A 13,048-nucleotide genomic window follows, 5' to 3' on the forward strand; every position below is an offset into this window, starting at 1 on the left:
CGCGCGTCAGGATGACGGCCTGCGTGCGGGTCCGTGGGGAGCTGGATGGAACGGGAGGCTCTGCTTTGGCCCAGGCTGGGGAGCGCAGGCAAGGCCCGCTCGCTCGATGGAAGGCGGCGTCCCTTCTGCTCCCGGCCGGGGGTCACCTGGCAGCTCGCGTGGCCGTCGCTGCACGGGAGGAAGCAGCCAGCCTGAAGGATCGGCTCCCGGCGTGACAAAAGGGGAGGAGGTCCCTCGATCTGGCACCCGGACAATCCTCAAATAGAGTTAAACGCCTGATTATGGCAAAAAGTGCCTGTGGCAAGTTGCCAGCGTTCTGATGGAGCTCTGTAGGTGTGCCTCTGGGGCGGGCTGGATCGGCAGTCGGCAGCCAGCGGGGGCCCTCCTTCCCTTCCCCGTCCAGGTGGGCTTTTCCGCAGTCTCTTTGCCGCCCCGACAGCACCAGCTGGAAAAGGCCGGGCTTCCCTGCACGGTCCTCTGGCACGGATGACTGCAGCTTGGGGTCTCACGCTGGAGATCTGGGTCTTCGGTGGCCGCGGGCGAGGGGGAATTTTGGCCAATTCTCCAGCTTGTTCCTTACTGGCGTTCCTTCTCCAGGCCCAGGCGGCTCATCCTGCTTTCCCCTCAAATACCTCGCCACCCACAGTGCCTTGCAGACCCTGTCCTGCCTCCTGGGTGAGGAAACAGGCCCTGAGTGGTACACCAGAAGGAGGCAGGCGGGGGTGCCAGGGAAGCGGGCGGGGGGCACACAGGGGCTGCGCAGCCTCGCCGGCAAATGCACGGACCACCCCGGCGCTGCCGTGAGTTCTGCCTTGCTCCATCTTCCAGAGGAATCGAGCGCCGTGCCCGCTCGCATTACCCTACGAGCAATTACTTTGAGCCCTCCTGTGGTGGCTTAAACAGCCGCTCCCTGCTCAGGACTGGCTGGGGGCCAAGGCGCTGCTCAGACCCCAGGTGGGCAGGGGGCTTACAAATACTGCCGGAGTTATTTCTCTCTGTCGCGGCTCCTGCCTGAAGGTCAAAAGATGAATTATGCATGGCCTCACAGGAAGGGCTGCCTTTCCCTCAAGCACGGGCGGATTCAGCCCCTCGTCCCCCGCTGGAAAAATCCCCCAAACCAACACGAAAGCAGCCGAAAGCGTTCGGGTGTGGATTTTAAAATATCACATGTGTTTCGGAACTGGTGGGGAGGTGGCCAGGTTAGGACTGGGCTGCCTCGCGCTGACTGGCAACTGCTTCCAAGACGGCGTGGCGAGCCCTGGGCCTTGCTCACCCCGCCATCCTTTGTGCTCCGGGTGGGACTGGCCCACGCTCACAAGGGTCCCCCATGCAGCACCAGGCCGAGTGAGGGCTGGAGCCCGGCTTGGCCCGAACAGCCCCCCGTCTTTTTGTGGCCCCCAGTTGGGCCATCGTCTTTTGCACGTGTGCAAAGTTAAAAGTCGGAATACCTCTCGCAGGACTGAGTTGCTGGCGGGAAGGGTTTGGGGGGATTTGGGCTCCTCCCCCTTGACCTTGGCTCTGCCTGCCCTGTTAACAATGGCCCTGAAATGGATGTTGGCTCAGGCTGGGGGAAGCCTGCTCCGAAGGCACGCAGCGTGAGCTTTTAGCATGCCATGTTTCGCATGGATTTTGCACCGTGCTTTTCCAAATGTGATGAATTGCCATAGGCTGGACGATGCTTCCAGCTTTCCTTCGCTCAGTGTCTCACCCCCCCACCCCCGGTCTTAAATTTGGCTAAAACAAAATGTGAGTTTGAACTAACTCAATGAAGTCTCAGCATGAGAATATGTTGCCTGCATTGGTGTGCCTTTCCGCGCCTGCAGGTCATTTTAAAGCACCGTTTTGCCAAAAGGGAACATCTTTTGCAGGCTTGTTTCCCACCATCATGCACTTCTGAATGCAGTTTTCCACCCGCATGTGCTTTTCTGTATGCTGCTTCCCATAATATACATGTAAGCAAAAGGGAGAATTCCACCACAAAATTCAGCGAAGCTCGGATTCTGACGTGGAACCCGCCTCCAGGGCATGACTTGGTGAGACGCCAACAGGCCCCATGTCCGATGCCGCCTCGGCTCGCTTTGGCCAAAAGTGGATTGGCCAAGCCAACCTTGGCCTGTCCGCAGAGAAGGCACACGGGTCAGTTCAGTCCCCGTGATATTCATTTCGTTTTGCGGGGTATCCTGCCCTTCACAGTGTCTCTCATACAGCCCTTTCCCCAGGCTGTTCAAACACTCGGTATCCTTCCCCCTGGGCTACCTGAAATCCTAGATTCTTTGGGGTGGGGGATATTTCCCCGTGTCCCCCCCCCCCTTTCCTCCTCATTAGTTCACATTTAGGAGGTCATTAGCTCACGGAGAAGAATCTGGGATTGGAAATTAATGGCCTTTCTAAGATTGCCTAATCCTCTTCTGTCGATCTTCTTGCCAGTATTTTTAAGTGAAAAAGAGAGGGGTGGGGGCAGATGCCGAGGCGAGCGACGTGGGGCAGCTGGAAGAGCTCTCAGAGAACGGCGAGGGGTGTCATCTCCTGAGCCAGTGACCTGATCCGGATCCGTTCAGCTCTGCCTTTCCTGCCCTGCCTGGCTGTGCTTTTCTGGCTTCTTGAAAGGCCTTTCCCAGCCCTGCCTGGAGATGACACGGCTTGTGCAAGGCACCCGTCCCAACGCTGAGCTATGTTGCTCCGTTAAGCATAATCTTCTAGTCCTCATGGTTCTGTGGGCTTCTGTGCCAACATTGTCCCCGCCCTGCCCCGGGTTCCCTTGCAGCCGATGATCCCCCGGCAAAGCAGAGCAGGGTCCCCCTGGCAGCGCTCGGCACCAAGATGAGGACGCGGGCGCCTCAGAAACGCCTCCGCCTCCAGCGACGCTCGCACGGCAAGGGCTCCTGCATCCCGCCGAGTCGGCCATGTGCCCGCCCTCCCGGCGGGTGTCCGAGAGGCATCCGATGTCGGAGGTCCTTCGCATCCGATCAGCCTCATTGCCCTGAAGGTGAGCGTCTCTGGCAGGCCTCGGTGATCCGTTCTTCCCGGGGAGCAATCGCAGCATGCTGTGACCCAGTTTTCTGCCGGTTGAACAGTTCCCTTCCCTCCGGCGCCCGTGGTATTTCCCCAAAGTGCCCCCGACTGGGAGCCCCGCCTGTGTCCTGCCTTCAGCCACGGCCCCCGAGGCTTCTCCCACGTTGAATTGGGCCCTCGGGCCGAAGGAGTCGCGGCTCCACTCCTTTAGCAGCATTTTTGCGCTTCCGGGTTGGCTTCTTATACCTTGGTAGCCCCTGGGGTGTTTTGGACCCAGCCCCTCTGACCCCAGACCGCCAAACAGGGTCAGGGACTGGGGAAAGACACAGGCCAAAACATCCTTCAGGAATATTATGTTAGTTGCGAAGTCGTGTCCAACCCATCGCGACCCCATGGACAACACTCCTCCAGGCCTTCCTCACCATCCCCTGGAGTCCACCCAAGCTCACACCCACTGCTTCAGTGACCCCATCCAGCCCCCTCATCCTCTGCCGTCCCCTCCTTCTTTTGCCATCAATTGCTCCCAGCATGAGGCTCTTCTCCAGGGAGTCCTTCCTCCTCATCAGGTGGCCAAAGCATTTGAGCTTCATCTTCAGGATCCGGCCTTCTAAAGAGCAGCCGGGGTTGATCTCCTCCAGGACTGACCGGTTTGATCGCCTTGCGGTCCAAGGGACTCGCAGGAGTCTCCGCCAGCACCACAATTCAGAGGCCTCGATTCTTTGGCGCTCAGCCTTCCTTATGGTCCAGCTTCCCCAGCCATACATTGCAGCTGGTTTCAGGACTCTACAGTAGACACTCCATCTGCGCCCGTATGTCACCCGAAGAGGCCTCCTTCGCAACCCTGGATGGAGATGCGAGCAGGAGCCCAGTCGCCCTCCCCAGCAGCCCAGACGCGTTCCTAAATCCGTGCTTGTGTTCGAAAAACGGGCACACGGGCATTCCGGATGACCGATGCCTGCGCACCTGGCGCGCCAGTCGGTCGTGGTGGGCCGTGGGCCTCGTTCCCATGGAAAGGAATGGGAGACGCAGGTTGCAGTGGGCAAGGTGAAGCCTGCAAAGGAGTCTGGGGCTCTCCGGCGAGCATGGATGCCTCTGCTTCTCCAGGAAGTGTTGGAAGCGGGTGCAGCTGTTCCCTTTCCTGGGGTGCGCCCACACGGACTGCTTTGCCGTTCGAAGGGCTTTTGTGGGGATCGCGGCGAGTGTGATTTCCGCAGAGGCTGGGAAATTGCTGGGTCCCACCTCCATGTCTCCCTTCCATGGGGGCTCGTGGGAGGCCCCCTGGCATGCCGCAGCCCCCCCCTTGCCCACCGACTGTTTCAGGATAATGGGACTATTGTTCTGCGCTGCTGTGATTCATGCTGCAGCTGGGGGTGACAAGCCAAGTGCATGTAATTAACACCTTGCTTGAGGATTTGGGCTGAGCCCCCCTGCTTATTAAGAGGGTGGGAGGGGGCAGCGCTGTCAGCGGAGTGTCTTCCCTGGAGCAGCAAACTCTGAAACTGCCAGTCTCCACCTCCCCAGAAGTGGAAAGGAAATTTCTCAGCTTCTCTGAACTCCATTCCCTGCTTCGATGAAAGCCTTCCTCAAAAGCTGAAGGGCTGTTGGGACTTCTAGGCCAGTGGAAGGTGCTCCTGAGCACGTGCAAAGCTCAGCAGCCGTGCCGGTTTGACTTTCCTTTGCACTGGGATGGTTTTAAATGGCAGGTTCTTTCCATCTCAAATATAGACCAAGTTGTGCATGTTGGAAGATTTCTAGCAAAAAAGAAGAGGAGTGAAATTCTGCATCGTAACCGATTCTGTTCAGTCTTGTCCACCTGCATTTCATGGATCGTCCTGTGTCTTCTTGCCATCATTTCGCTCATTGATGGGGCTTTAAGGAAACCATTTTGGACACAAGCAAATTCTGTTCCTCTTGTACCATCCGCAGAGGCTGAGCAAGAGCCGATGTGGTGCGGTGGGCCAGGTCTTGGCGATCCGGGTTCTGGCCCCTGCCCAGCCCTGGGGCTCACTGGGAGACTTTGGACCTGACCGGCTTCACAGGGATGTGCACATAAAATGGAGAGGAAAGGCTTGTAAGCCACCGGAGTTCCTAGCCAAAAAGCAAAGGTGGGATATAAATCCAACGGTGTAGCAACAAAGCCCAGCAGTGTTCATTGCATTAGTGCGGCAGTGAATTTGCGCCCCCCTGCAGCAAAGTTAGCCAAGCAAAACCGAGCGCCACTTGAGCATAATCTGTACGGCTTGGGAAAAGCTGCAAAACACATAGGGCGGCTCCACAGAACCCCGAACTTGTCTAACTCCGCTGTGGATTTCTTCCAAACCCTTAGGCTCAGCAGAAAATCCTTTTAATACTAAGGGCATGTGAATTAGCAGCTGGAAGCTGCTAATTTAGCCATTTATTAAACGCCTCATAAAATAACGTTCTCTGGGCATTTTACCAGTGAAAACGTAATGCTAATAATACTACAAATAAAATTGCAATAAAATCAACAATGAGAAACCAATAACCATTTCAACACTGCATAAATTACAATGTAAGGCAGAAGGGGTCAAGCCACATCACAGGGACTGAACTCATAAATCACAGACATGCTGAAATATTTAAAAAGGCATTAGAGGCACAGTCCAGTGCCCCGCATCCTTGCTGCAGAGGTGGGATATAAATCTAAAAAAGAAGAAGTGGGATATAAATCTAAAAAAGAAAAAGTGGGATATAAATCTAATAGATAAAGACATGAAACAGAAGTCAGTGCCCCTGCATTATATCCCACTTCATATGCACAGGATTCTCTTCTGTGCCGGCCCGGGTACAAGGGCGGCCCCACACAGGGCGCATTGCGGCAGTCTAGAGGGGAGGCTTTGCGCCGTGAGCCACCCGTCCTTGGAAGAGCGTGCGGCTGAGGCAGGGACCTCCGGCCACAGTAAGGAGAAACCGTCGATTTCTTTCAAAATGGGTCATGTTGCGTCTCCACGCAGCTTCATCCTCTTGAAGCCTATACCTGCTCTTCCACCTGAAGCATTAATCATGTTCTTTATCCCTCATTATTGGGGGATTGTGAAATGTCCTTGGAGAACCTGGAGAGTCATCACAAGAGATTAGGCGCACCCCAGCCTGGGCAAGACTGGCTGCCTCAGAGAGTTCAGCAGTGACATGAAAAGGCTCCCTGGGAGGAGTTGCCGGCTGAATGTCCCCCCCCCCCCCCCCCCCCCCCCCGGGCCTGCAGGACCGGCTCTCAGCTCTGTGAAAGGACGGTTTTGCCAAGAGGAATTAGGCTTTAAGTGGAACTGAACATGGCCAAAGTGGCTATTTTGTCTGAGATCAAATTGCTTCTTTCCTTCTGCTCTGAACCATGCAAAAGAAATGGTGATGTATTAGCTTCCACAAGCAGGAAAAACACAATGCAACAGAAGCTGTTTGGACGGTTTAATTGTGATTGAATTAATCGGCAGTGTTATTTTTAAATTGCTTTTTTAAAAGGCTCTGTCTACATTCTGTTGTGACTTTGCTACAAGAAAGAAATAACCGTGCCTTTTGTAAGGAATGTCTGGGACGCTTCTGTGCGTCATGTGCTCGAGAGCTTCCTAAAATCTTCTGCAGATCTTTTGATAGTTCTTTTGAATCAAAAGGAAAGAGAGGGCTGGTTTGAGAGGGGCATGAAGGCGTAATAGCCTTTATGCTGGTTTACACTCTTCAAAATACTCTTCAAAATACTCGCTCCAAACGGGCTTCCCAGGCCGGCCTCTGCGCAGTGGGGACCTCATGGTGTTGCGTGCTGGGCCACATCCCATGGAGGCAGAAACAGCAGCAAACAGAACCACGGGGAGCTCCTGGGCGGGTTGGAGGCCCTGCAGGTTTGTCTGCAGTCCAGAGAAGCATCTGGGCTGGTCGGATGCTGGGCTTGCTCCGGGCGGAGCAGTCCCAGCCCGGAGTCGGCCGAGTCCCAGCAGGGCAACGCAGACACCTGCTCGGACCTTGGTCCTGCAATTTCGTTTCATTTCATTTGTATGCCGCCCCACACCCCACAGGGCTCCCTGGGGGGCTTGCAAGAGAACAACAAGAGTACATATTCCACAAAATACAATAATACATTAAAGCGATTCAATTAAGCAATACAGTATTTAACTGAGCAATGCCCCCCCCCCCCCCCGGATGCCTGAGCCGTTCCTTTGTGCTCTTCTCCTGAGCTCAAGGAAGTTTGGGGTCCTTGAGGATGAGGCTTCAGGGCTCCCGGGGCAGGGTATGGGACCCTGCCACCCTCCAGCTCTTGCCCAGCGGGCCTGATGGGAGTCGGAGTCCAGCACGTTGGCTTCCCATGCTCCCCCACCCCCTTTAAAGAAACGCGTTGTGCTTTTGCTTCTGTTCCCAGCCCAGATCCCCGGCGGTGGCCGTTCCGCCGCTGCCTTCACCGCCCGCGAACGCTTCAGACACGACTCTCCTGCTTTCTTCCCCGCGCCCATTCCTGATCAAATGGTTTCTGACTCCCCCCTTCCCCCTGCCTCCCGGCCCCTTCCAGGCATCAGAAACTTTGGCAGTGGCACCGCACCTTTCATCGCAGGGGAACGCGCCCGCCCCGGCTTGCATTTGCATCCCTTTTGGCCCCTCCAAGAGCAGAGCCTTCTGCCCCCGGCCCGCCCCGCCCCGCCGGGCACCCTCGGCTGCGGAGGATCCGCTTTGGAGATGAAAGCGCCTTCTCTTCTCGCTCAGAAGGGCTCACAAAGGTGACTCGGCTGCTGGAGGAGCCGTGTCTTCCGCAGCGACTTTGCCGCAGCGTTTCCCCATCCGGAGGAGCCGAGCTCAGCTCCTGCAGCTGCCTCTCGGAGCCGGGCCGCCGCGGGTCCCGACGCTGCCATTTCTGGTCGCGCCACCAGGTGCTCGGCTGTCCTGCGAGAGGGCCGTGCTCACCTGGGAGGCCGGGCAGCCCGGCCAGGTTGAAGTGCCCCGTTCTCTCTTGCGCCACTGGTGTGGCCCCGAGAACCCTCTCAGCTGGGGCCCCCGGAGATGTGGGTTTGGTCCCCACTCGGCCATGCGCTCCCTGGGGAATTGGGGGCCAGCCCCTCTCCCTCAGCCTAGCCTACCTCGCAGGGCTGTGGAGAGGATTCAGCCCTTGGAGTAAAGGTCGGACGTGGAAGTCACAAACACCGCTAGTCCACTGCTCGCATTATGGGGCAAGAAAAGCAGCTTTCCACCCCCTGTCCCCCCCGGGAGGCGCTCCTGTCCCAGGCTGTCAAGATACCATCAGGTGCACGTCCATTTCAGCAATGTAGGCACATCTATCAGTAGCATCTTCTTCAAACTGCATCTTTAGCAGACTGATTTTTATGTTCAGTGGTACATGGGTCTTAGCCGTTCTTTCGCACTCTGAGCTGCCTCGAGGGCCATTTCGGGAGGGGAGGGGAGATATAAATACGTTTTAAAAATAAAATCCAAGGCATGGGGATACGATCAAATGGACGAAACCAGCCATTGCAGCAAAAGGCACCTGCTTTTGTTCAAAATGTTTAGCAACGCCCCTGAGATTCAGGGCACTGACTTAATGAAAAGAGCCAGGGGCGGCCCTCTCGTCCCGAAGGAACCCGACCCCGTGGCTGGCGCTGCACCGGGCCGGACGACGCTGCCTCTCCGTTCTTCCGCAGCATCTGGCCTCGCGATTATCCGAGCAGGAGCCAACACACGCCTGAAATCGGCTGCGCAGAATCACTTAGGAACAGGGAAAGCAGCACTTCTCCAATAAACGCAGCCATCCAGGGTGGATCTACAGACTTGCCAGGGGCGTGTCAGAAGGTAAGAAGCACTGGGGAATTAACCTGATCAAACAGATCCATGCAAGAGCCGCGGCGTCTCGTGTGCGTCAGGCCCAGATATAAACCGAGGCGGCTTCTGAGCGGGGATGGAAGCGATCGCTGTTTGCAGAGGAGGGCGCGATTCCTTGGCAACGAGGCTAAGATGCCCCCCGCCCCCCCCTTTCAAGGCGGGCTGGTTATTAAGTTTTCGAGAGGCAGTGAAGACACAGCGGCGGTGGCGAGCGGGGCTCCTAGAGGGAAATTGCTCCATCAAACACGAGAAGTGAATTTTCAAGGCTGGGAGGCGCTCTGTGGGCTCCCGCGGTATCAAAGTGGAAGTGTTTTCTGCGCGGGAGCTTGGGAAAACGGCGCGCCTTGTTTGTAAACACTTCCCTCTCTCATCTGTCGGCACACGCTCCCCCTGCCCAGCTGGAGCTTGCTTCTTGGGTGGCCGGCACTCCCAGGCCAAGGATGCGTGGGCTGCGGCCGCCCGGGTTGTCCTCTGGCGTGTGGCCGGGGCGAGCGCCGTCCTTCCCATGCAGCCACCGCTCGGGGCTCCCTGTGTCCCCGGGGTCTGCCCCGAGGCCCCCGCTTCAGGTTGCCCCCGGGCGCAGACGGCCCTCTCCGCAACCCTTCTGGACCAGATGCTGATGCGCCCGAGGGAGACCTCGAAAGCTGTCCCGGGCCCGTCCCGCTTCTAGTCCTTCCGAACAGAGGGCCGTGGAGTGGCCACCCCGACTCAGCCCCTGGCCTGGCCTGGCCTGCCCAGCCCAGCACGGCCGCCCCAGCCTGGCAGCACCTGGCAGGGCCTTTCCGCGCCTGCCTGAAGGACCCAGGGCTGGAGCGCCTCTCGATGGAGGGAGGCTGCAGGATCTCGGAACGGGCGAGCGGGAAGAGGGTGACGGAGGCGTTCGCAGGGACACCCGGTTTGAAGAAAGGGGGCTGAGGGGTGCTTGCTCACCTTCTCTTCCCTGCACCCGGTGGGGTCACCCCGTGAAAAGATGCTTGTGGAAGATTCGGGGCAGGTGGAAGGAGGCATCTTGTCCCGCAGCACAGACTTAAGCTCAGCAGAAGCTGTGGTGGGCACCAGTCGGGGTGGCTTCGCTTGGGCCGATTCATGGAGGAGGAAGAGAAGGGCAGCCACTCGGCTAGGCGGCCAGTGCTCACCTCCAGGGCCGGTGGCCGTGTGCCCGTGCACGCCGGGGCCTCCGTGGGTTCTTACGCGGACTGGGGACTGCAGTGTTTTGGCGATGGCTCCTCCAATTTAAGCTACTTCCAAACGGAGATGCTGAAGGCAGTTGCGTGGTCACAGGGGAACCGTTGAGAATGCAGGCAGAGCGGAACGAAGGCTCCCAAGAAGCCCGATATTTGCAGCGATCGGCGGGAAAGACGTGTGTGTCGGGGGGAAGAACCCGAAGGGGCTACTCCACTAAGGGGGCAGCACCCTCCGAAGCAGCCCCATAAAGACGGAGGGTGCTGGGGGCCACACGGTGTGAATGTCTCGGCAGTGATGGAAGCCTAAATGGTGTGCGGGGAGAGGGAACGGAATGGAGTCTCCTGCAGGAGGGCTTGATGCGGTCACTGGAAGACATCCAGGGCTCTTTCGCAGCTTTGCACAAAACATCACTTTCAGAAAGTGCAGCATCTTTGGTGCATCTCACCTGGATGCATGTTTTATTTTTTTATTTTTGGTAACAACTCTTTAAAAAAAGACGATCAGCAGCCCAGCCTTTTGCTTCCCTGTGGCAGAGAGTGTTGTGGAGATCCTGGAAGCTGCTTGGTACCTGGGAAGATTGATCGCTTCCCTCGTCCCGCTCCGGTCGAAGAAGGGGCTGCTGCGCACATCGCCAGGTGGGGAGGCAATTCAGCCGGCATTCAGGGCCGTTCGAATGCTGCTCGCCAACACCTGCTTGGGATGGCTCTGTGCCATTGCCGTAAATGTTTTTCGTCTTCATTTAGCAGACCCGGAACATCCCGGCCGACGAGTTAAACATCAAGCAGGCGGTCTGTGCAGCCCGGGATGGATCCTCTGAGAGGCCGTCTGAGCACATGTGCGCAGATCCGCTTTTTTGCAATTTGGATGCATCATCAAGAAGATATTTTGCTGCTCTTTGAAAAACATGGAGCATTGTTTTTTAATAACTCGTTGACTTTCAGTAACAGACCCGTTGGTGCTTTGAAAACGACGGCCAACGGATACGCTTAGCTGGTGACCTGCGGGTTCAGCCTTCAGAAGAACAGCCTGCTCCATTTTTGCCGAACGAGGGTGCGCACGTCTCTCGCACACTCAGGAAGCCCTGTGGCTCTTTCCCCGCTGCGTGTTTCTTGCTTCTGGCACACTGCCACAGTCCACGGAGGCTCCATGTTGCTGCCCCCACTAACGGCCTCGTTTTGAGGGGACCAGCAAGGCACGTCTCTGCGCTGGTGCTGTTGCGCTCAGGCAGTGGACGAAGCGACACTCAGGACCGAGAGAGCACAAATGGCCGGTGCTACTTTACGTGGTCTGTGAAGCCTCTCCCCATGTGTCTCCTAAGCGCATCCCTGTTTGTAAAAGGACAAAGGAGGCACACCCTGATTTCGGGAGAAAAGTCTTGGGGGTGAGGCCACAGGAGGTGGCGTCCGCATGGGCCGAAATCCCACGAGTTTGGGGGATCAGAAGCAACGGAGCTCCCGGGTGGCCTGGACTGTAGGGTGTGGGGCGCCCCAGGAATTCGGGGCCCCCGGTGGAGAGACACTGCTGGCAGACCAGCGCTGGCCCGTGTGGGCATCCCAGGCCCGTCTTCTGGGGCGGCCCAGGTGGCCAGAGCCCCTCTCCTTTCCATACCCGCCTTCCTGGACGATTCCACACGCAGCATCTCTGCCGGGCCCAGTCTTCGCACCGCCTGCATGGCAGCCGGGTTCTCCTCCGTGGGCTGGCAGCGGCGGGGGGAAGCTTTCCGCGGCAATCGCTCCTCGCTCCATCAAGCAGGCCCTGCCTGCTTCCCGATAAAGCCGCGTTTTCCCCTTTGGGCAGGAGATTCTGCGCATCGTGTGCCTCCGGCAAGGTGAGATAAGGTGATCAGTTTTCGGATTGAGCCGCATTAAGTGCGGCGGTAATTGCAATCAGCTTGCGCTCTGGAGTGTGTGGGGGCGGGGGGGGCATTTGGGGGGTGGCAAACTTCGGGAGAGTTGGCTTCTGCAATCCGGATGTGTCCTTGGGCGCCCGAACCTCTGCTCCATGGAGGAAGCTCTTCCGCTGCAGCTGCCGATGAGATTGGCAGGCTTTTTCATGGACTGGGACGCTTCAGACTCTAGATTTTTTTCAAATTCCACATATATTTATATATATTTTAAGGGGGGAAACCGTGTCAGGCATTTACCACGGTGGCCAGGAGCTCTGCTCCAGCACGGACAGCCCCTTGCACGCTGGCACCGTTGGCGTTTTGGCCCTGCCTTTTTGCCTGGGGCTTCCCCTCAGCAGTAATAGCCCCCAATGGCTTCTCCAAGGTCTGGTGCCGTAGCGGCTGGGGCTTATCAGCAGGGCAGTGTATCCACCCCGGCCGATAGTCTGAACTTTAAGCAGTTCTCCATAATGCTGGATCTCCTTTCGAGGGAGACGCTCAGCACCACGGGCAGTTCCAGACAAGTTCAGATTGCGGCCGGAGTGGACGCACGACCCCGCTGACCTCGGAGCCCCTTGCTCATGTCTCAGCCATCATCCTTCGCACTCCCCCAGTTTAACTGGGACCCTTCCAAGATTGGTTCCCTCTCCCAGGCCAGTCCTTGCCTTGCTCGAATTTTCTTCCGGCACAGATGGATCTGTGGGGAGTGGAGGAGCCCGGATTCCGGAGGCTGCGAACGCTCCGCTCTCTTTCCACGGCCCTCGGGGCCCAGCCTGGGAGTGCTGCGGGGATCCAGGCTTTGCTGCAAGCGGCGAGGGGCTTGAGCTCTTTACCGGGAGAAACAGGACCCTCTTAAGCGCCTGTCATTTCACAGCACGATGGACGCGCTGCCACAGCATTCACCTGCAAAACGAGACCATTCTTCTCCATAAAGATGGATTACCAGAATCCCCCGCTCGACAAGAAGGCGCACCTCGTGCTTAATCACTCTCCGCGCCAGGTGCAAAGTGCCACGTCCTATTATCCAGGTCCCGTGGCCAGGTGCGCCAAGCCTGGCGTGGTGCAGCTGAGCAGAAAGCGCGTGGAGCTGCCGGAGGGAAGCGGCTGCCCTTGTGCCCCCTCCCCTTCAGCAAAAGCCCCCCGTCCTCCTCCTGG

The sequence above is a fragment of the Varanus komodoensis genome, unplaced genomic scaffold (assembly GCF_004798865.1).
Source record: "Varanus komodoensis strain SLA01 unplaced genomic scaffold, ASM479886v1 scaffold116, whole genome shotgun sequence".
NCBI lineage: Eukaryota > Metazoa > Chordata > Lepidosauria > Squamata > Varanidae > Varanus > Varanus komodoensis.